Raw genomic sequence first — 21,838 nt, 5'->3', positions numbered from 1 at the left:
ACTAAAAGTATATTTTGTTATCAACTGTGTTTTACAGGTTAAGAGTCTGTAGTGTTGAGAAGTTTCTCTACCATCAGCCAAGATTAACAGCCACAGCTGGATTCTTTGGGGGGTCTGCTTTGTGAAAAGAGCTTTGAAGAAGCAGAGCTCGCACCGTAAAAAAGGAAACGGTTGCTCTTCTAGACATAACAAAGCATCCGTGTGAAACTAGAAATGTGGAAATCTATATTGTTAATTTCAACTACAAGTGAGCGTACCTTTAGAAACTGCAGGCTCATGGTCATAAAAGAAGGGAAAAAAAGAGTTAGAGAATGAAAGTTACACAATCTAATAATACTGCACCTGTTTTTTGGTGATTGAAATTCCATAGCCTGTAACATTCCAAGTGACTTTGGATTTAGGCTCCCATCAAGATTATGTTCAAAAATGAAAATAAAACCATAGCACAACAAAATAAACTTGTTTTATTCTTGGTAATAATTTCATGTTATTGAATATCAGATTAGAAAAAGACAATATATTTTTATTAAAAAAAGTCATTTCAGAGACATTGCCATTTCCAACAAGCTAAAACAATATCTCTCCAAATTAAATGCCTTCTTTTTAGCTATCAGTTAGTGCCACTGGGGATATGTCCAGAATGAGAAATAGGGGCTGATGTGGTTCATTTGAATCTAAATTCTGTGGTGGTGGTGGTGGTGGTGGTGGTGTGTGTTAACCCTCCAAGCAGGGAAGCTGTAGAAATGTTATCCTTTGATATAAAAAGTCTTTTACCACAGTACTGGAATGTTTTGTTATCTTCACAACTTGGGATGTCAAGATTTTTATTGACTTCTATAGTATCATTGAGTGGCTATTGTTATTTTTATTTTTAAAATAGATTTATTGATGTGCTAACAATTCAAGGACCAGCTCCATTTACTGTATGTTTCCTTTACGTGCTGATTTGCTGATTTGGTGGACATTGTCAAGGCCAAAGTAATTCTCCCATTTGTCCTTTAACCAGTAAGTAGAACAAAGCTGCTGGATAGAAGCTGTTTTGTTAGAATTGATATTGGGGTTTTAGTTAGGACTCCCTGTGCATCCATAATACTCCAGTGAATTATTTGTTAACTGGGTCATCTAATGCATATCAACAATGATTTCCTAACTAAAATAGCTTGACACTTTGATCCTGTTGTTGCTTGGGGGTGACACAGAGAGTGCCCGAGGCACCAGTTACAGTGCTGTCAGTGAGCATGTGACAAGCCATGATAGGTCTCATTGGTAGTTCTGAGATGCCTATCCAAGATACATTAGCAAAAATTCGGGCCCTGTAGAAAGATGACTACTGAGGAGAACTATGTTGAGATTGCACTTTAACAGTTAGTTGTGATGTGAGTGGAGGTAGTATGAACAGGGATGTGTGCCATTGGTGGTGATTAGTGTTCATTACCTAGACCAGTGTTTCATATCTGTGTTTTGAATTAGCTTGGCTAATTGAGTCCTATCTCCTGTCAGCGAAAGCTTTGACACTTTTGGAACTCACTAGTTTATATACCTTTTTTGTTAGCTTGCAATAAACCAGCACTCTTACAGGTTGTCCGTGAGGATACTTGGTTCTGTGAATAATTTTGCAAGCCTCTCAAGCCTGTGCTGTTACTTCTAGTGTGTGTGTGCCATATTATACTGAGATATAGCCATGGTCTTGTCTTGAGGTAGTTACCAGTGTGCAAAGAATTTGAGAATTAACATCCCTACTCTTAGGAACGTCATAGCCTTAGTGAAGAGTTGAAACTAAATTTGGAAGCCAGGTGTGGTAGCTCATGCTTGTCTGTAACCCCCAGCATTTAGGAGGCTGCGGCAAGAGGTTTGCTAAAAGTTCAAAGCTAGCCTGGGCTCAAAGTAAGATCCTGTCTCAAGAAACACATGTCAACAATCAACTGTTGTCACTTTTTCTGATAATACCTGTTTATTGTGTGTTAACTATACCAGTCACGTGTGCTAGTGACAGGAATTAAAGATTAATCTTCTCCATGGGGGGAGATAGGTTTGGAATGGATAATTAAAAATCAGCACCACAAATGCAGTAAGAGAGAGAGGGAGTCCCCGATGTGGTAAGAGCATAGAGAAGGGATTTCTATGGAAGCAGTGACACTTCCTAAAATGAGTAGTGCTTTGGTGGGGAAGAAAGCCTGCCTTTTTGGAAATGGAAATGGGTAATTTCAGGCTGGAGAGATGGCTCAGTAGTTAAAGGCACTTGCTTGCAAAGCCTGCCTGCCTGGTTTCGATTCCTCATAAAACCCGATGCACAAAGTGGTGCATACATCTGGAATTGGTTTGCAGTGGCAAGAGGCTCTGTCTTGCCCATGTGCACTCGCTCTTGCTCGCTCGCGCTCTTTCTCTCTCTCTCTCTCTGACACACACACACACACATACACACACATACACACACACTTTTTCTGTCTGCTTCTTTCTCTCTGTTTCAAATAAAATTTTTTTATTTAAAAAAAAGAATGGGCAGTTTCTTCATGGTACTCTGTTTTCATGATAGTGGGTGGATGGGTCTATCTGAAACCACACAGCTGGCATTGAAGAAAGTGCAGTGCTCAGGGTGGTGGAGATGTAAACGAGTGTGAGCAAGAAGAGGCGGGAGTGTCATGCAGGAGAATTGAGAGCACTTTGTGTGGCACAGCAAGAATCACTCCTTTTTTGTTGTTGCTGTTTGTTTTGTTTTTCAAGGCAGGGTCTCACTCTAGCCCAGGCTGACCTGGAAATCACTATGTAGTCACAGGGTGCCCTCGAACTCACAGTGTTCCTCCTACCTCTGCCTCCCAAGTGTTGGGATTAAAGGCGTATGCTACCATGCCCAGCTCAAGAGTTGCTTCTTTTAATGAAGAAAGCACCCCATCTGCATGCAGCATCTCTGCAGTAGTGAAGTTTCACAGAGGGAGTGATTAGAGAAATAATTTTTTTTTTTTTTCCGAGGTAGGGTCTCACTCTGGTCCAGGCTGACCTGGGATTAACTCTGTCATCTCAGGGGGCCTTGAACTCATGGCAGTCCTCCTACCTCTGCCTCCCGAGTGCTGGGATTAAAGGCGTGCGCCACCACGCCCAGCTTTAGAGAAAGAAATTTTAAGGCCACTTGTGGAAGGTAAGAATGAAAAAGGCTATCGATGGCACCTGTTGAAAGTTTGAAATACAGTGCCTTGGTTAGATTTCGTTCTTGGAATGTGTGAATGGAAGGGCAGAGTAGCTAAGGACTGCCTGAGCGAGTCTTAGGGAGCATTCTGTTATGTAGGTGGGATGTGACTGGAAGCAGCATGAAAGTTTGACCAGATAGGAAAATGTGTTCATAGTGAGTAACAACTCTGTATGATAGAATGTTAGGAGACAAGAAGTGATACTTGGTTCAGATAAAAAGTGAAGGAAAATTAGGGTGGAGAAAAGACCATTCATTCCATTTATCATGTAGATCATAGATGGTGTTTGAGAGGATAATTACATTTGCTTTTCTCCCTTCTGTTACATGTTTGTACGCACATGCATGTGTGTCCTCACCCATGTTTTTCTTGATTCTAAATGTTTTAAATATTAATAGCACTATTAATAAAGTTTTTCCAAATTCTGAGGTTTTTGTTTTTAGTTTAATAAACGAGAGAACTTCATGTTTATTGCATACAATGTACCAATTTCTTTTTTTCCCCCCAAGGTGGGATCTTGCTCTAGCCTAGGCTGACCTGGAATTTACTATGTAGTCTCAAGCTAGCCTCGAACTCACAGCAATACTCCTACCTCTGCCTCCCGAGTGCTGGAATTAAAGGAATATACTACCACACCCTGCAAGGTACCAGTTTCTTGAGAAAGCTTTGTTTGTTTTAATGACAGGATACTACAGCATGTAAGTAAACAAGGTTCTGCTTATAGCCTTGCTGCTACCAATCTTGTGGCTATGGTAAAGTCATTACAATTTCTGAGCCTTGGCTTTCCTTGTTTATAAAATCCTGTGTTTTCGAGCCAGGTGTGGTGGCTCATGCCTTTAACCCCACCACTCGGGAGGCAGAGGTAGGAGGACTGACATGAGTTTGAGGCCACCCTGAGACTACATAGTGAATTCCAGGTCAGCCTGGGCTAGAGTGGGACCTTACCTTGAAAAACCAAACAACCAACCAAAAAAAAAAAAAAATCTTGTGTTTTCTTAAGAGTATTATGAAATGGCATTGATATTTGAAGGCCTAGTGGCATGATTTGTGGGCAAGTACTGGTTGTTAGCAATCAGAGAGCAGCTTTCTGTCTTCAGGTGTTCAGATGTAACATCAAGAGTAATATCACTTTTTCATAAAGTTAAGACAAACTAAAAAAAGAGTACCATCAAGGAAGAATGAGCACTGGGGATGTGGCTTGATTGGTAGAGTGCTTGTCTAGCATGCTCAAAGCCCTGGGTTCAAATGGGAGGTAGAGGCAGGACAAGAAGTTCAAGGTTATTTTTGACTTCATAGGGAGTTCCAGGCCAGCATGGGATACATGAGGCTCATCAGCAACAAAGTGAAGAGGACAGTGAGGTAAACATCATCCTTGTTCTAGTCCTGCCTTTTCTAGTTTTCAGATTCCAGACCAGGCTTTCAGTGTGCAGTTGTTGAAGAGACTTCTCTTTCTGATCGGTGAGGATTATGCATGCTGTGGTTCAGTTGTGAAGAGCCTGCCTGTTCTGAATGAGCCAGTGTCAATTAGATGCTAGTTTTTCTGTGATACCTTCCCTTTCTCTCTCCCTTCAGGTATTGGGCCGGCCACTGAGCTACACCTCTATCTAGTCTTGTACTTGCTTAGTTTCCTAAATCTTGCAGTGACTTTTTTCTTTTCTGCTTGTGTGTGTATGTGTAACGTGTGTGGTGTGTCTCGTGCGTACTCCCTTGCAGTGCCCCCTGCGCTCGCCTGCGTGCTTGCCTGCAGCCGGGGACCCTCACCCACTGTGGCTTGAGCAGAACTTTGGCTGTGCCAGTCCCTGCCCATCACTCTTCTGCCTATTCTTATTTGAGCCAGCGTCTCTTACTGATATCAGAGCTTGATGAACTTATTTATTTATTGATGTATGTATTTATTTTTGCTGGCCTAGGAGATTCCCTGGTCTCTGCTCGCCTTTTTGGGACTGGGGTACAGGAGTGCCCACTACACCACCCAGTTGGGACATTCAAACTAGGGTGGTCTCAGGTCTCCTCAGGCCTTTGCACTTCCACAAAAAACACAACAAACTGTTGAGCCATCTCTCCAGCCTGACTTTGGTTTTTAATTTTTAAAAAAGTTTTTTGAGGTGCTGGAGAGATGCAGTTAAAGGTGCTTGCTTGCAAAGCCTGATGGCCTGGGTTTGATTCCCCAGCATCCCTCTAAAGCCACACACACGAAGTTGCACATGTGTCTGCAGTTCATTTGCAGTAGTAAGAGGCTCTGGTGTACCCACTCTCTCTTCCCAAATAAGCAAATAAATACTTTTTTAAAAGTTTATTAGTTTAATAACTACTTTAAAAAATACATTTTTTTTTTTTTTGGCTGGGCATGGAGGCATATGCCTTTAATCCCAGCCTGGGCTAGAGCTGAGAAAAAATAAACAAAAAGTAATAATAATAGTAATAATTTTTTAAAAAGTTATTTATGAGGGAAGAGAGAGCACGTGAGCGAGCACATGGGTGCACCAGGGCCTCCAGCAACTGCAAAGGAACTCCAGATGGATGTGCCACCCTGTGTACCTGACTCTATATGAGTATTGGAGGGTTGAACCCTGGCCTGCAGGCTTTGCAAGCAAGCTCCTTGAAGTGCTGAGCCATCTTTCAAGCTTAAGTTTTTAAATAAAACTCAATACTAAGTATTTAGTCTTTTTAAGTGAGTAATCAGGTAAGATAATGGGGTGAGGGGCAGTGCTTCATGTTAATTTCAGTGTCAACTATACATTTTTATTTTCAGCAGTCTTCTAAATTCATTTTTTTTTTCAAGGTAGGGTTTCACTCTAGATCAGGCTCTCCTGCAATTCACTATGGAGTCTCAGGGTGGCTTCGAATTCTAAGCAATCCTCCTACCTCTGCCTCCCGAGTGCTGGGATTAAAGGCGTGCACCACCACGCCCGGCAGAGTCTTCTAAATAATGAAGCTGGGTAAGGGACTTGCTAGTTTGCAGATGGACTTCCCAGAAAATGGCCCTTGAAATGGTTTGGGGGCTGTAACAGTTTAAGGCAAAATGCCCCTAGACAGACTGACTTCCTGAAGTTGTTCTGCAAGGAGGGAGGCTGTTATGGAAGCTCCAGCGGACCAGCAAGTGCTGTTACGAGCATAGTGAAAGTCATGTGTGTGACTTTATGTTTCCCAGAGACAGAAAGGAAAAGTAAAATGAAACAGGTAAAATCAGTTCTAGTCACTTAACTCATAGTCCACATACTGTCATTTCTAGTGTAATCACTAAAAATAATGATATATTTTACATTTTTATACTGTTACAGAAATCCACTATGTTTATAATACATCTCAGTTTGAACTAGCTACATTTTAAGTCTTCAGTAGTCACATATACTGCCTACCTTTACTGGATTTATACTCACTTCTGATCCAGTCATTGTTAATGGAGATTGCTTTTGGAGCAATATGGTCCACCCATGGACTCTCCTGGGGAGTTAGTTGTAAATGGAAGGGATAAATTCCAACAGTGAATGTTGGAAGGCAGTCAGTCATTAGTGACCCAGGTAACATATGTCAGACTTGGAAGAATTTACCAGGTGCATTTTTTCAAAATGTTTTGGTTTTTTTTTTTAATTTTTTTTTTTTTTGTTCACTTTTATTTATTTGAAAGCAACAGACAGAGAGAGAAAGAGGCAGATAGAGAGAAAGAGAATAGACGCGTGTGGGTCCTGGGGAGTTGAGCCTCGAACCAGGGTCCTTAGGCTTCACAGGCAAGCGCTTAACCACTAAGCCGTCTCTCCAGCCCTAAATGTTTTGGTTTTTAAACATAGGCTGTCCTCTAGGCTGACCCGGAATTCACTATGTAGTATCAGGGTGGACTCAAACTCACGGCATTCCTACCTCTGCCTCTCTCCCGAGTGCTGAGATTAAAGGCTTAAAGGCATGTGCCACCATGCCTGGCTTCATTCTTTTTTTTTTTTGTTGTTGTTGTTTTTTCAAGGTGGGGTCTCACTCTGGTCCAGGCTGACCTGGAATTAACTCTGTAGTCTCAGGGTGGCTTTGAACTCACAGTGATCCTCCTACCTCTGCCTCCCGAGTGCTGGGATTAAAGGCGTGCGTCACCACGCCTGGCCTGGCTTCATTCTTTAAAAAAATAAAATAAAATAAAATAAATACACATATACACATATTTATTTATAAGGGGTGGAGGAGGAGAAGAGAAGGCATGCCAGTGCTTTCTTGCTGCTGCAAACAAACTCCAGATGCATGTGCCACTTTGTGCATCTGGCGTTATGTAGGAATTGAACACAGGTTATCAGGATTTGCAAGCAAGCACCCTTTACTGCAGAACCATCTCTCCAGCCGCCACCTTGCATTTATAAATAAAACTGGAATAATGTTCTTTGTAGAGAAATTGTCTTGCCTGCCCAGAGTTACCTGGAAGCATTTTTTTTTTTTCTAAAGCCTTCTAAAGTAACAAAAGGTAAAATTGGGACCTGATCCTTTCCATGTTGGTTTTCTGTTCCAATTAGTGCAGATACCTCAATTAGTTCTTTTCTGCCTTCTCTTAGTTTTATGGTTTTATTATCGAGAGAAGGTTCTCAGTCTTGTTTTCAATTTAAGCAGTACAGAACTCAATGGTGTCATGCAGCAGACTGCTTACAGAGGAACGAAGAACACAGAAACATTGTTTATCCATTCCTTGACCTAAAATTCTTGCTTTGAGCTACAGAGAAAAGGTGAAGTGAAACATTTGAACAAATAGATAAAATTAGTCATTTGACCCAGATTGCAGCGTCTTCCCCCCTTTTCTGTCTGCATGGATAAAAATCATTCTCCAATTTACATAAGCAGGTGATTTTTCTTACATGCTAATTATCTTAATGTACCATAGCAGAGAGCTGCAGATTTGCAAATTGTGTAAGTAAATTGAAATAAGCCAGGTGACTTTATTTCACTGTATCATCTTCCCTGTACAGAAGTTCCCAAAGGGTGCAATTATCAGGTGATTGTCACAGTGGACATCTAAATTAACAGGCTGCTGGTGCAAAGGCTTATTTCCTCCACCAGCCTCTCTTTTTAATTTTTTTTTTTTTTTTTTTGAGTTAGGGTCACTCTAGCTCAGCTGACTTGGAATTCACTACGGAGTCTCAGGGTGGCCTGAAACTCACAGCGATCCTCCTACCTCTGCCTTCTGAGTGCTGGGATTAAAGGCGTGTGCCACCACACCCAGCTCTCTTTTCTAATTTTTTAAGCAGGGCAACTGTCAGTTTCTATTTTTACTTCAACAAGGCTGGAAGTGTAGTAATACAGATGTGGGAGAAATGTGAGCTTTGTTAAAAGTAATCCAGAAGTCAAAAAATTCATAAACATCATGGCTACTGTGTAGAAAAGGGGATATGGGTATATTTGGTTTGGGTTTGAATTGCCTCCAAGAATTATGTGAGAACCTTTAACTTTTTTTATTTTTTCGAGGTAGGAGTGCTGGGATTAAAGGCGTGTGCCACCACACTCAGCTTCCCAGGTTCCTAATATTAATTAGGATTACTGTAGAAGTTAGCTGGATGGGTACTATAACCACAGTTTGAAGTAAACATTGATCATTGATGTATATTTTTTTTTTTTTAGTTTTCCAAGGTAGGGTCTCACTCTAGTTCAGGATGACCTTGAACTCATGGTGATTCTCCTACCTCTGCCTCCCACACCATGCCCGGCGTGTTTTGTTTTTTTTTTTAAGATTCATTTTTATTTATTTATTAGAGAGAGAGAGAGAGAGAGAGTGAGTGAGAATGGGCACACCAGGGCCTCTAGCCATTACAAACAAACTCCAGACGCATGTGCCACCATGTGCATCTGGCTTATGTGGGACCTAGAGAATTGCACCTGGGCCCTTCCTTAGGCTTTGCAAGCATGCACCTTAACTGCTAAGCCATCTCACCAGGCCTTGATGTGTATTCTTTAAAAAACGCAAACTACTGCTGGGAGATGGCTGAGTGGTAAAAGCACTTACCTACAAAGTCATGTTTGAATCGCCAGGTCCCAGATGCAGTGATACAAGCACACAGTGTCACACATGCACCATAAGGGGTGCACAGTCTGGGGTTTGTTTGCAGCAGCTGAAGGCCCTGGAGTGCCCATTCTCTCTCTCCCCTCCCTCTCTCTCTCTCAAAATTAAAAAAAAAAAAAAAAAAACCTTAAATTAAAAGCCCAGACTAATGAATGATAGTATGATTGAAAGATTTCAATACAATCAAAATTTCACAAAGGTATAACAGCTGGCTTTAAGGACTGTTTGTAGAAGTCCTGAGGATGCCAGGTGTGGTGGCGCACACCTTTAATCCCAGAACTCGGGAGGCAGAGGTAGGAGGATTGCCATGAGTTCAAGGCCACCCTGAGACTACAGAGTTAATTCAAGGTCAGCCTGGACCAGAGTGAGACCCTATATCGAAAAAGCAAAAAAAAAAAAGTCATGAGGACAAATGTCCATCAATAAAGCACCCTTTATGAAAACCCTTTAGTATTAAAGTTGGTAATTCTTGCTATTCAGTTTCTTAGGTAGGCATATGTAGGTTAGAGCTGGTGATTGAACCTGGGTTCCAAGACACATGTGCTGGGCTCTACCATTGAGTTACACATCCAGCCCCGGATGTTTTATTCACTTACTGACATGTTTTGAGACTAAATTATATTTCCTGTAGCTTTCAAGTAATGCCTTGGAAATGTATCATGCATTTTTCCCATCAATTTTTATTAACATCTTCCATGATAATAAAAAACATTCCATTGGTAATACCCTCCCTTTCCCCCACACTTTCCCCTTTGAAATTCTATTCTCCATCATATCCCCTCCCCATCTCAATCAGTTTCTCTTTTATTTTGATGTCATGATCTTTTCCTCCTCTTATGATGGTCTTGTGTAGGTAGTGTCAGGCACTGTGAGGTCATGGGTATCCAGGCTGTTTTATGTCTGGAGGGAGCACGTTGTAAGGAGTCCTACCCTTGCTTTGGCTCTTACATTCTTTCCACCACCTCTTCCACATTAGACCCTGAGCTTTGGAAGGTGTGATCGAGATGTTACTTAGTACTCCAGCCACTTCTTTCCAGCACTATGATACCTTCTGAGTCATCCCAAGGTCAGTGCCATCTGAAAAGAGAAGATTGTCTACCAAAAGTGAGAGTAGCATTAATATAAGGATTAATTAATAGAAGGATTAATATATGAATATTAAGATAAGTGCTTCCTGGGCAGTTTGATGAGCATAGTATATACATTTAGCCAGCTAGTAGCAGACGTTACCCCCTTAGGGCTCATGACTATCCCTGTTTTAAGTTTTCATTATCAGAGATATATTCTCTCCCATGGAGTGGGCCTCCAGTCCAATTAGAGGGCAGTTGGTTTCCGCCATGATAGATGTGCCACTATTGCACCCGTTGGCTCATCTGGCCTGGCTGGTCAGTTATAAGGCTTGCAGTGTCCACTGTTGAGTATCTTCACTGATGTTATCTCTTTCTCCCAATGAACTGCATGTAGAATGGCTTCTTCCAGCTTTCTGTCAGCTGATCTACATGTAGGAGGTTATCAGCTCAGTTCCAGCAGGATTTCTCAGTGGCCTTGCAGCCGGAGTATGTGGAGTCTTCAGCAATAGGGTCTTCTTACCATCTATTCCTGGTGGGAAACCAAGAGCCTCAGCAATGGCCTATAATGTTTTGGGGGCATCAGGGACCTCCCTGGCCAACTCACTGGAAGGTATCCCATCCCTGGCACTGAAAATTTTCTAAAAACGAACTACGGCTCCTGAGTGTTCCATTGTCCAGAACCAGAGGATTCCATATGATTTGTTTATATCCTCTTAGATTTTGATTAGACCTCCCTCCACCTTTCCTTTACTCAATCTCTTCCCCTGACCTCACTTTGGGCCTTTTCACCCCCCTTAATCTATTCTTCTACTTACATATATACAATACCATCCTATTAAGTACCCTCCTCCCTTTCTTTTCCCTTTATATTCCCTTTCTAGCTTACTGGCCTCTGCTACTGAGGTTTTTCCTTCTCACATAGAAGCCTAGTCATCCGTAGCTCGGATCCACATATGAGGGAGAACATGCGGTGCTTGGCTTTCTGGGCCTGGGTTACCTCACTTAGTATAATCCTTTCCAGATCCATCCATTTTCCTGCAAATTTCATAACTTCATTTTTCTTTACCGCTGAGTAGAACTCCATTGTATAAATGTGCCATATCTTCATTATGCACTCATCAGTTGAGGGACATCTAGGCTGGTTCCATTTCCCAGCTATTATGAGTTGAGCGGCAATAAACATGGTTGAGCATGTACTTTTTTTTTTTTTTAATTTTTTTTTTGTTGTTATTTTTATTTATTTATTTGAGAGCGACAGACATAGAGAGAAAGACAGATGGAGGGAGAGAGAGAGAATGGGCGCGCCAGGGCTTCCAGCCTCTGCAAACGAACTCCAGACGCGTGCGCCCCCTTGTGCATCTGGCTAACGTGGGACCTGGGGAACCGAGCCTCGAACCGGGGTCCTTAGGCTTCACAGGCAAGCGCTTAACCGCTAAGCCATCTCTCCAGCCCGAGCATGTACTTTTAAGGAAATGAGATGAGTCCTTAGGATATATGCCTAGGAGTGCTATAGCTGGGTCATATGGTAGATCAATTTTTAGCTGTCTTAGAAACCTCCACACTAATTTCCACAATGGCAGGACCAGATTGCATTCCCACCAACAGTGTAGAAGGGTTCTTCTTTTTCCACATCCCCACCAGCATTTATGATCATTTGTTTTCATGATAGTAGCCAATCTGACAGGAGTGAATGTATCATATTTTTAAGTGAGAAAAGTTTGGCTAAACTTTTTGTTTGTTGTTTTTTTGAGGTAGGGTCTTACTCTAGCCCAGGCAAAATTTTTTGTTGTTGTTTATTTATTTTTTATTTATTTGAGAGCCACAGAGAGAAAGACAGTGGGTGTGCCAGGGCCTCCAGCCACTGCAAACGAACTCCAGATGCATCACCCCCTTGTGCATCTGGCTTACGTGGGTTCTGGGGAATGGAGCCTCAAACCTAGGTCCTTGGGCTTCACAGGCTAGCGCTTAACGGATAAGCCATCTCACCAGCCCCAGGTAAACTTTTTTTTTTTTTAATTTATTTATTTATTGAGAGCGACAGACACAGAGAGATAGAGGGAAAGAGAGGGAATGGGCGCGCCAGGGCTTCCAGCCTCTGCAAACGAACTCCAGATGCGTGCACCCCCTTGTGCATCTGGCTAACGTGGGACCTGGGGAACCGAGCCTCGAACCGGGGTCCTTAGGCTTCCCAGGCAAGCGCTTAACCGCTAAGCCATCTCTCCAGCCCCCCAGGTAAACTTTTTATCTCGGTACTTAAGATACTGTTCTCCTTGAATTTAAGAAAAATAGTTTAAGGCCAGGCGTGGTGGTGCATGCCAGCACTTGGGAGGCAGAGATAGAAGGATCACCTTGAGTTCAAGACTACCTTGAGACTACATAATGAGTTTCAGGTCAGCCTGGGCTAGAGCGAGACCCTACCTCAGGGGAAAAAAGAAAAAAAAGTAGTTTAGAAGAACTTACAGAATAAAATTAAAGACAGAATGAAGGAGGGCATATACTATCATTTTTGGTAAAAGTGAAAAATTAATCTCTCTTAAAACTCAGTAATTTAGGAAAATAATTTAGCTAGCAGCTTTTTAATGATTGGCAGGCATCAGGTATGTATATGACTCCACTAGAGATTTTTCTTAACTCATTTACTCAGTTCTTAGAAAATTCAGACAAATTTTCAAATTTTAGAATGATTTCCAAATGCTAATTTTCTTTAACACATAAAGGAAGGATTTTGCTCACTGCATTATCAGAGTAACCGTCTGTTGATTGTAGGCTAGTTGAAAAATGCAGAAAAACCAAAAGAAATATGTTAGTACTCAAACTCAGAGATTGCCACCAATAGCATTGTGCTGTATTCTTTACAAAGCTTTTACTTGAACAGAGAGAGAAAAGAAATACTATTAGAGTTAGTGCCATGACCACACCATGTTAATAGTCTTAGATCTTGCCTGTTTCACTAAAGATAAATTTTAGGCCTTTATATTATGGGCCTTTTAATTCTCAGAAGTCTAGGTTCTACCTGAAAGGAATTACACCACTGGAAGATGCTTGAGTGTATCTAGTCTACCTTGTTTTATAACCAGTTGATTGGAACTCAGAGAAGCTGAGGGATTTGTGCTAAGACTGCTTTACTTATTATGTCCAACCAAATGTCCTCTAAAAATGGAGGAAGTGTTTTAATAAAAAGCATTAATGGGCTTGGGAGATGAGATGGTACAGTGGTTAAAAGAGCTTGCTTGCAAAGCCTGCTGGCCCAGGTTCAATTCCCCAGTACCCACCTAAAGCCAGATGTACAAAGTGGTACCTGTCGTCGAGTTTGTTTGCAGCAGCAAGAGGTCTTCGTGTCATGCCCCTTCTCTCTCGCTCTCTCAAATAATTAAAAATAAACATTTCAAATAATATAACAGGACAAAAATAAAAACTATAGCTATAGTATAACAAGAATGTATGTGGGAAAAACCAAATTTAATATTTAAAATATACTGTTGGTTTTGTGTGTACCAGTGATTAAGTTTTCTGGTTTAATGTCACAAGTGTTAAGATTTTTAGGTAAAGAATAAATTTAGTCTTTCATATTAACTGTAACTATGTTGTATATCTATTTTGGGTATAACATCCCTCACCTTTTTATTTTTTGAAAAAACTAAGCCTCAGGAAATTTAAGGGAAACATTCGTTCATGATGTCTCTATGCTGCTTTTGTATATTAGTGTTTTATGACTTGCTTTGTCTCTTTGAGGCTGTTTCTACAGAACTTGCTAGGATTGAGTTTCGATTAAATTTACAATTACAGTGTTAAGAAATTTCTGGTCACTGCATCAACTCACTGTTCCATGTAATAAGTTTTGTAAGCTCTCTAATAGAGGGGGAACTGCAGATATATATATTTTTTAATGTGAGAATGAGAGTAAGAGAGAGAGAGAGAATGAGAATTAGCATGCCAGGGCCTTCAGCCACTGCAATTGCACTCCAGATTCATGTGCCCCCTTGTGAGCATGTGCAACCTTGCATGCTGGCTTATGTGGGATCTGAACAGCGAAGGTGGGCCTTTAGGCTTTGCAGGCAAGCACTCTCACCGCTAAGCCATCTCCAGCCCGGAACTGCAGATTTTAAAGCTTGTGACTACTTTGGAATGTTATTTATTCTCATAATACTTAAGACAAAATTCAGTGTGAATCAAATGTGTAACTGAAACATGTAACAGTCAAAACTAAGCATGAGACAGAATAGAAATAAATATCCTATTCTGCAAAATTTTTTCTTTCTTGTGGTATTTATCTCAGGTTGGAAATGAAGGAAACATCTTCTAAGATGGGAATTTGCAGTTCTTTAACAGAGGACATGATTTGTGCTATTATGTTGAAGCTAAATTTTAAGTTACTGTAGGGTTTTTTTTTTTTTCCTGCTGTTTTAAGTAAATTACCCTAATACAGTTACATGGGCTGATAATGATGTGATTTGTGTCACCCAATTCATTGCTCTGTATTTTTCAGTACCAAATAATTCCTTTGTTAAAGTCATTTTCAGTAAATGAGCCATTGTTTCCCAAAGGGTAATGATTATTTCTATATACAGTGCAAAGCCCTAAGTAATAGATTTTAAAGTTTAAAATATTAGTCAATGACTGGAAATGATTGAAAGTGCCCCTCCCTGTATATTGAGCCACAGCTGGGTATATGACAACAGCAGCTGCTGTGTTTGTTCCCTAGGCTGAGTATGAGGTACTGGGTTTACTAGAAATCAACTGACTTCAGCCTTTAATAGTGAAGTCTTGGTTTACGTGCAAAGGGTGGTTCTGTTGTTGACAGAGCCTGTCTTATGTAGTTTCATAATTTAAGCATTAGGATGAGATAGTAGGAGTTTAAATCGAAATAGGCCACAATTACTGGTTTGTTTGATGCAGTTGGTATCATATCTGCAAATAACTTACTTCATATCCCTCAGCAGGAAAGACATTTGCATAAGGGTACCATTCAGTTAGGTATTGAAGATGTACTCATTGACAAATTAGCTTGACTGTAGGTGGGCAAACTTTGAATAACTAAGTAGTTTTTAAGTGTGGTATGGTACATCATACCTATAATCCCATCACTTGGGAAGCTGGAGGTTTGTTTTAAGTTCAAGGCCAGCCTAGGCTAGAGTAAGAGACCCTGTCTCAAAAACAACAGAAACTCAAAAAAAAAAAACCAAAAAACCAAGAAACTAGTTTTTATAACTTCGTTTTCTTTTCCACCTAATTTGATGGTCATTCTTGAAGACAAAGTCAGTCATTGCCTCTTTCTGTCAATGCTAATGCAAAGAAATGCTTATAACCACTGAGGCACATTTTCTACCCACTGGTCCTCTGAAAATTATGATTGACAAAGGCTCAGGTCATGTTTCATTTGCTTCTATCAAGCCTTAACATGGTTCTAGGCTGGGTATAAGTAAGTGCTTGTTGAGTTGAAAGTTTCTTTTACTTATTTATTTATTTTTTATTAACAACTTCCATGATTATAAACAATATCCCATGGTAATGCCCTCCCTCTCCCCACTTTCCCCTTTGAAACTCCATTCTTCATCATATTCCCTCCTCATCTCAATCAGTCTCTATCTTATTTTGATGTCATGATCTTTTCCTCCTCTTATTGTGGTCTTACGTAGGTAGTGTCAGGCACTATGAGCTCATGGATATCCAGGCCATTTTGTGTCTGGAGGAGCACGTTGTAAGGAGTCCTACCCTTCCTTTGGCTCTTACATTCTTTCCACCACCTCTTCCGCAATGGACCCTGAGTGAGTTGAAAGTTTCTAGTGCTAAGTCTGTTAAGTACTGGTGCGTCTCTGAGAGGAGCACAGTCACATGTTTCAGGAGCCCCGATTCCGCACGGACATCATGGAAGAGCTTTCATGAGGGACTATTTCAGTACCTCACGGTAGTGTTTTGTTTGCTTGTGTTTGTATTTTTTTTTTATTATTTCATGAGAGCCCTAATCTAAAAATACTATATGGGAGCTGGAGAGATGGCTTAGTGGTTAAGGTGCTTGCCTGCAAAGCCTAAGGATCCAGGTTCAATTCCCCAGGACCCACGTAAACCAGGTGCACAAGGGGGCGCATGTGTCTGGAGTTCATTTGCAGTAGTTGGAGGCCTGGTGTGCCCATTCTCTCTCAAAAATAAATAAATAATTTTTTAAAATACCATATGGTAAGCCAACTGTATCTCCAGAAACAACCATTTATTTTGAAAAAACAAATAGTTCTCAAGAGTAGTATGAACTTGGCGTTTGCTGGTTGGCTTTGTACCTTTGCTTGAGACGTTTTGCTAGTCGTTGGGAGGATGAAGTTTGATCCATATTCATAATGTACAAAAATTCAGTCCAAATGAATTAAAAATTTAAATGTGTACTGGAGAGATGGTTTAGGCACTTGCCTGCAAAGCTAAAGGACCCAGATTCAGTTCCTCAGGACCCACATGAGCCAGATGCACAAGGTGGCGTGTGCATCTGGATTTCTTTTGCAGTGGTTGGAGGCCCTGTCATGCCCATTCTCTGCCTTTCTCTCTCTCTCAAATAAATAAAAATAAAATAAGATAATTGTAAATTAAAATAAGTAAATAAGTGTGCCAGAGTGGTGGCGCATGCCTTTAATCCCAGCACTTGGGAGGCAGAGGTAGGAGGATCACTGTGAGTTTGAGGCCACCCTGAGACTACATAGTGAATGTAAAAAACAAAGAAAAAGGGAGCTGGCGAGGTGGCTGATGAAGCGCCTAAGGACTCTGATTTGATTTCCCAGTCCCCATGTTAAGCCAGATGCACAAAGTGGCACATGAGTCTGGAGTTTGTTCGTGCAGTGGCTAGAGGCTCTGGTGTACCCATTCTCTCTCTCTCCCTCTTTTGTTCTCTTTCAAATAAATAAAATATTTTTAAAAAACAGAAAAAATAAAATATTGGTAACTTGGAATAATCTTGGGAAGAATGTTAGCTTTATCTTTGAAGAAATTTAAGCTGTGTGCACTGGAAAGATGGCTTGGTGGTAAGAGCACTTCTATTCCAGCCTGCAGACCTAAATTGAATCTCATCTCCAGCACCTATGTCAAAAGCCAAGTGTGGCAACACACATGCCTGGAACCCTGTGCACAGATGGCCAGAGACAGGAGGATCACTTGGGCTCACTCAATTGGCATTCTAGCCAGGGTTAGAGGACAGGGTGAGAGGGCAAATGAGCTTCCAGTTCAGTGAGGGATTGGGAAATAAAGCAGAAAAACAAGAGAGGCGCCCTCTAGCCTCTGCATGTGTGCACGTGCACACAACATATACCTCATTGTACATGCTACATATACCAAAATAATAAAAATAATCTTAAAAATTTAAGATGTAGGGCTGAAGAGATGGTTCAGCAGTTGGGGGCACTTGGTTGCAAAGCCTAACAGCCTGGGTTCAGTTCCCCAATACCCATGTAAAGCCCGATGCACAAAGTGGCGCATGCATCTGGAGTTCTTTTGTGGTGGCAGGAGGCCCTGGCACACCCCTACTCACTCTGCCCCTTCTTTCGAATAAATAAAACTATTAAAAGGCTTAAGGTTTATATTAAATATATAAATACGTATATAAATATATACATTATATATATTTGATAAAATATGCCATTTTAAAAGCCTAGAAGAAGCCAGGAGTGGTGGTACATGCCTTTACTACTAGCACTCAGGGAGGCTGAGGTAAAAGGATTGTCATGAGTTCAAGGCCAGCCTGGGCTAGATTAAGAACCTGTCTTAAGAAAACCAAAATCTGCCGGGCGTGGTGGCACAAGCCTTTAATCCCCAGCACTCGGGAGGCAGAGGTAGGAGGATAGCCGTGAGTTCGAGGCCACCCTGAGACTCCATCGTGAATTCCAGGTCAGCCTGGGCTAGAGTGAGACCCTACCTCGAGAAAAAAAAAAAATGAAGAAAACCAAAAACTGTTAACAAATGAGCTATCTCTTCAATCCCCTATATTTTGAGACAAGGTCTCTTTATAGATCTAGTGATTGCTGGTTAGGCTAGACTGACTAGCCAATGGATCTGCCTATATCTACCAGCACTAGGAATACAAACACAAACCACCATGTTTGGCATTTTCATATGGGTGCTAGGATCAAACCAGCTCTTTATGCTTGCATAGCAGGCAATTTACTAATGGACCTGATCCCCAGCCTATGTTTTTTTAAATTAATTTTTATTTATCTATTTGCAACGAGAATGAATGGACATACCAGGGCCTCATGCCTCTGCAAACGAACTCCAGATGCATGAGGCACTGTGCATCTGGCTTTACATGGGTACTAGGGAATTGAACTCAGGTCATTAGGCTTTACTTGCAAGCACCTTAATCACTAATCCATCTCCAGCCACCCCCTTTTTTGTTTGTTTTGTTTAATTAAACCTGAGGTTCTAGGCAATCAGCTACATGAAGATGAAGCTTAATACTGTCTTCCCAGCCACTGGTTGGTGGAAGGTTACTGAAGAGGCAAGCGCCTTAACCACTAAGTCATCTCTCCAGCCCTCTTTTTTTTTTTTTTTAAATTATAACCATAACATTGTATGCAAAGTGGCACTTCATTGTGAAATTTTTTATGTTCTTTTTTTTTTTTTTTTTTGGTTTTTCAAGGTAGGGTTTCACTCTAGCCCAAGCTGACCTGGAATTTGCTCTGTATTCTCAGGGTGGCCTTGAACAAATGGCGATTCTCCTACCTCTGACTCCTGAGTGATGGGATTAGAGGCATGTGCCACCACACCCAGCTTTGAATGTTTTATTTTTAATATTCTGTTATCTATTTGAGAGAGAAAGAGAGCAGATTTGTGCACCAGGGCCTCTAGATGTTGTAGAGGAACTCCAGACAGATGTGTCACCTTGTGCATCTGGCTTAATGTGGGTACTGGGGAATCAAACCTGGGTCCTTAGGCTTTGCAAGCAAGTGTCTTAACCTCTAAGCTATCTCTCCAATCCTTCATTATGATTTTAATTTGCATTTCTTTGATATATATATATATATATATAATACTAATAAATTAAATAAATATATCAAATAAGTAAATTATAAATTAAATTAGTAAATAATATATATAACATATATATTATGCTTATTGGTCATTTATGTATCTTCTAATCAGACAGAGCCTTCGCTCATTTTAAAATTGGGTTTATTATTTAATTGTCAGAGTTGCTTATATATTTTAGAGACCAGACCAGTCCTTACCAGATATGATTTGCAGACACATCCAGTCTGTCTGTGGTACATCTTCATGTTCTTTTTTTTTTTTTTTTTTTTTCGAGGTAGGGTCTCACTCTGGTCCAGGCTCACCTGGAATTCACTACGGAGTCTCAGGGTGGCCTCAAACTCACAACAATCCTCCTACCTCTGCCTCCCGAGTGCTGGGATGAAAGGCATGCCCCACCACGCTCGGCTTTCTATCTTCATGTTCTTTTGATGCTTGATTTCAAATAATTTTACTGAGGCGTAATGTATATGTTACATGGGCTTCCCTCTTAAGTATTGAGTTCATGTGTTTGTATACAGTTGTCCAGTTGTTACCATTATCCAGTTTTATTTATTTATTTTTTACATTAAAAATGTTTTTGTTTATTTATTTGAGAGCGACTGAGAGAGAGAGAATATAGGCTGCCAGGCCTCCAGACACTGCAAACGAACTCCAGATGTGTACACCTTGTTGTGCATCTGGCTAATGTGGGTCCTGGGGAACCGAACCTCGAACCAGGGTCCTTAGGCTTCACAGGCAAGCACTTAACTGCTAAGCCATCTCTCCAGCCCCATTATCTAGATTTAGAACAGTTCTATCACCCCTTTCTCAATTATTCTAATCTATATTTAATTTCCTTATTCTGGGACTTTATATAAATTTTAAAGATTAAGTGGACTTAGAGTAATTTAGAGAAAGGTGTAAATAGCAAGTGCAGAACTTTAATAATTCTTTTCTTTTGAGTTATTGCAAATGAACTCTAGATGCATGCACCACTGTGCATCTGCCTTTACATGGGTACTGGGGAATTGAATTCTGGTCATTAGGTTTTACTGGCAAGCACCTTATTAATCACTGAGCAATTTCTCCAGCCCACCCCCCTTTTTCATTTTTCTTGTTTAATTAAACCTGAGCTGCTAGGCACTCAGCTATAAAGCTTAATATTGTCTTCCTAGCCACTGGTTGATGGAAGCTTTCTTGAAGAGGACCATGAACACAAACAATACTTTCTATGAGAAGCATGTGACCATAGCAATTGCTGCTGGCACTCTGGGTGAAGAATGGAAAGGTCAGGTAGACTGAATGAGTGATGGGAGTGACACGTTTTCCCATGAAGCAGGGTGTCTTGATGCATGGCTAACTGCAGCAGCTCTTGAGTAAGTAAGGGGCTTTGCTGGTGTAAATCAGGGAGAACTGAGGAGCATAAGTGTTAATGTTGCATCGTGGCTTTCTGTCTAAATGTCTCAACTTGGCTATTATTAAAGGAGAGAAGGAAATGCCTGGATGACACAACTACTCTGCCTCATCACCAAGTAGGGGTCCAAAAGAGCTTGTGGAATCTATAACCTTTCAGTCTCTAAATAAAATGATATCCACCAGTCTGTTGTCTGGAAGCCCCTAGGGAAGGTAAGAAACCCAAAGCCAAGCACCTACACTTCAGTGTCTCATGACTGTGTGTCCTGCAACACAGATGTTGGCATATGCTCTGAAGAAACAACACACCAAGAAAAATCAAGAGGAGGCCAGGCTTGGTGGCACACACCTTTAATCTCAGCACTGGGGAAGCAGAGGTAGGAGGATTGCTGAGAGTTGGAGGCCACCCTGAGACTAAATAGTGAATTCCAGGTCAGCTTGAGGAACAGTGAAACCCTACCTCAAAAAAAAAAAAAAAAAAAAATTCAAGAAGATGCCACAGAATATGCTAAACTTTTGGCAAGACAATGAAGGAAGCCAGAGAGAAGCACTGGGAACAGATTGCTAACACACGTGGGGAGGCCTTGCTGAGAGCATGTCCTTCCTGAATCCAGACAAAAATAAGAATCCTTAACAGTAACAAATAATTAGGCTGAAAACAATATGTACGTGGAGAATGAAGCAGGAAGATCACCAAAGAGTGTGAGGCCAGTCTGGGCTATCGTCTGTCTTAAAGCCAAAGACAAGCCAGGCGTGCTGGCACACACCATTGACCCCAGCACTGCTGAGGCAGAAGTAGAAGGATCACCATGATTTCAAGGCCAGCCTGGGACTATTGAGTGAGTTCCAGATCAGCCCAGGCTAGAGTGAGACCCGATCTTGAAAAATCCAAAATAAATAAATAAAAAATATGAGTTTGGGGGGAATTTCACTTTACTTAAATTAAATAGCCCCTGGATTTCAATATACTAGTTACACTTAGAAGCTACAGTAACCTAGTCTGTAAGACATGTTAGTAAGAGGGTTTAGTTTTAAGTAGACTTCACTGAGATTTAAGTTGTTGAGAGTTGGAAGTTGAAATACTAGTTTTTCCAGTTTCAGTGTTTTTCCAGTCTGTAATTCTATAATCTTAAAGTCAGAAACAAAATTTAAAAGTGTATTAAACA

At 40.9% G+C, this 21,838-nt stretch overlaps 1 protein-coding gene and 1 pseudogene across 1 annotated transcript in view; both read left to right on the top strand.

Moving 5' to 3' along the window:
* Nlk (nemo like kinase) overlaps nucleotides 1–21,838 on the top strand; it is a 201,261-nt gene that overhangs the window by 7,302 nt on the left and 172,121 nt on the right. The window lies entirely within an intron of this gene.
* The window catches only part of LOC123463384, a 77,831-nt pseudogene continuing 76,461 nt past the window's right edge, over nucleotides 20,469–21,838 (top strand).

Source organism: Jaculus jaculus, chromosome 9 (genome assembly GCF_020740685.1).
Source record: "Jaculus jaculus isolate mJacJac1 chromosome 9, mJacJac1.mat.Y.cur, whole genome shotgun sequence".
Classification (NCBI taxonomy): Eukaryota; Metazoa; Chordata; class Mammalia; order Rodentia; family Dipodidae; genus Jaculus; species Jaculus jaculus.
This window is presented reverse-complemented; position numbering and strand designations above follow the sequence as displayed.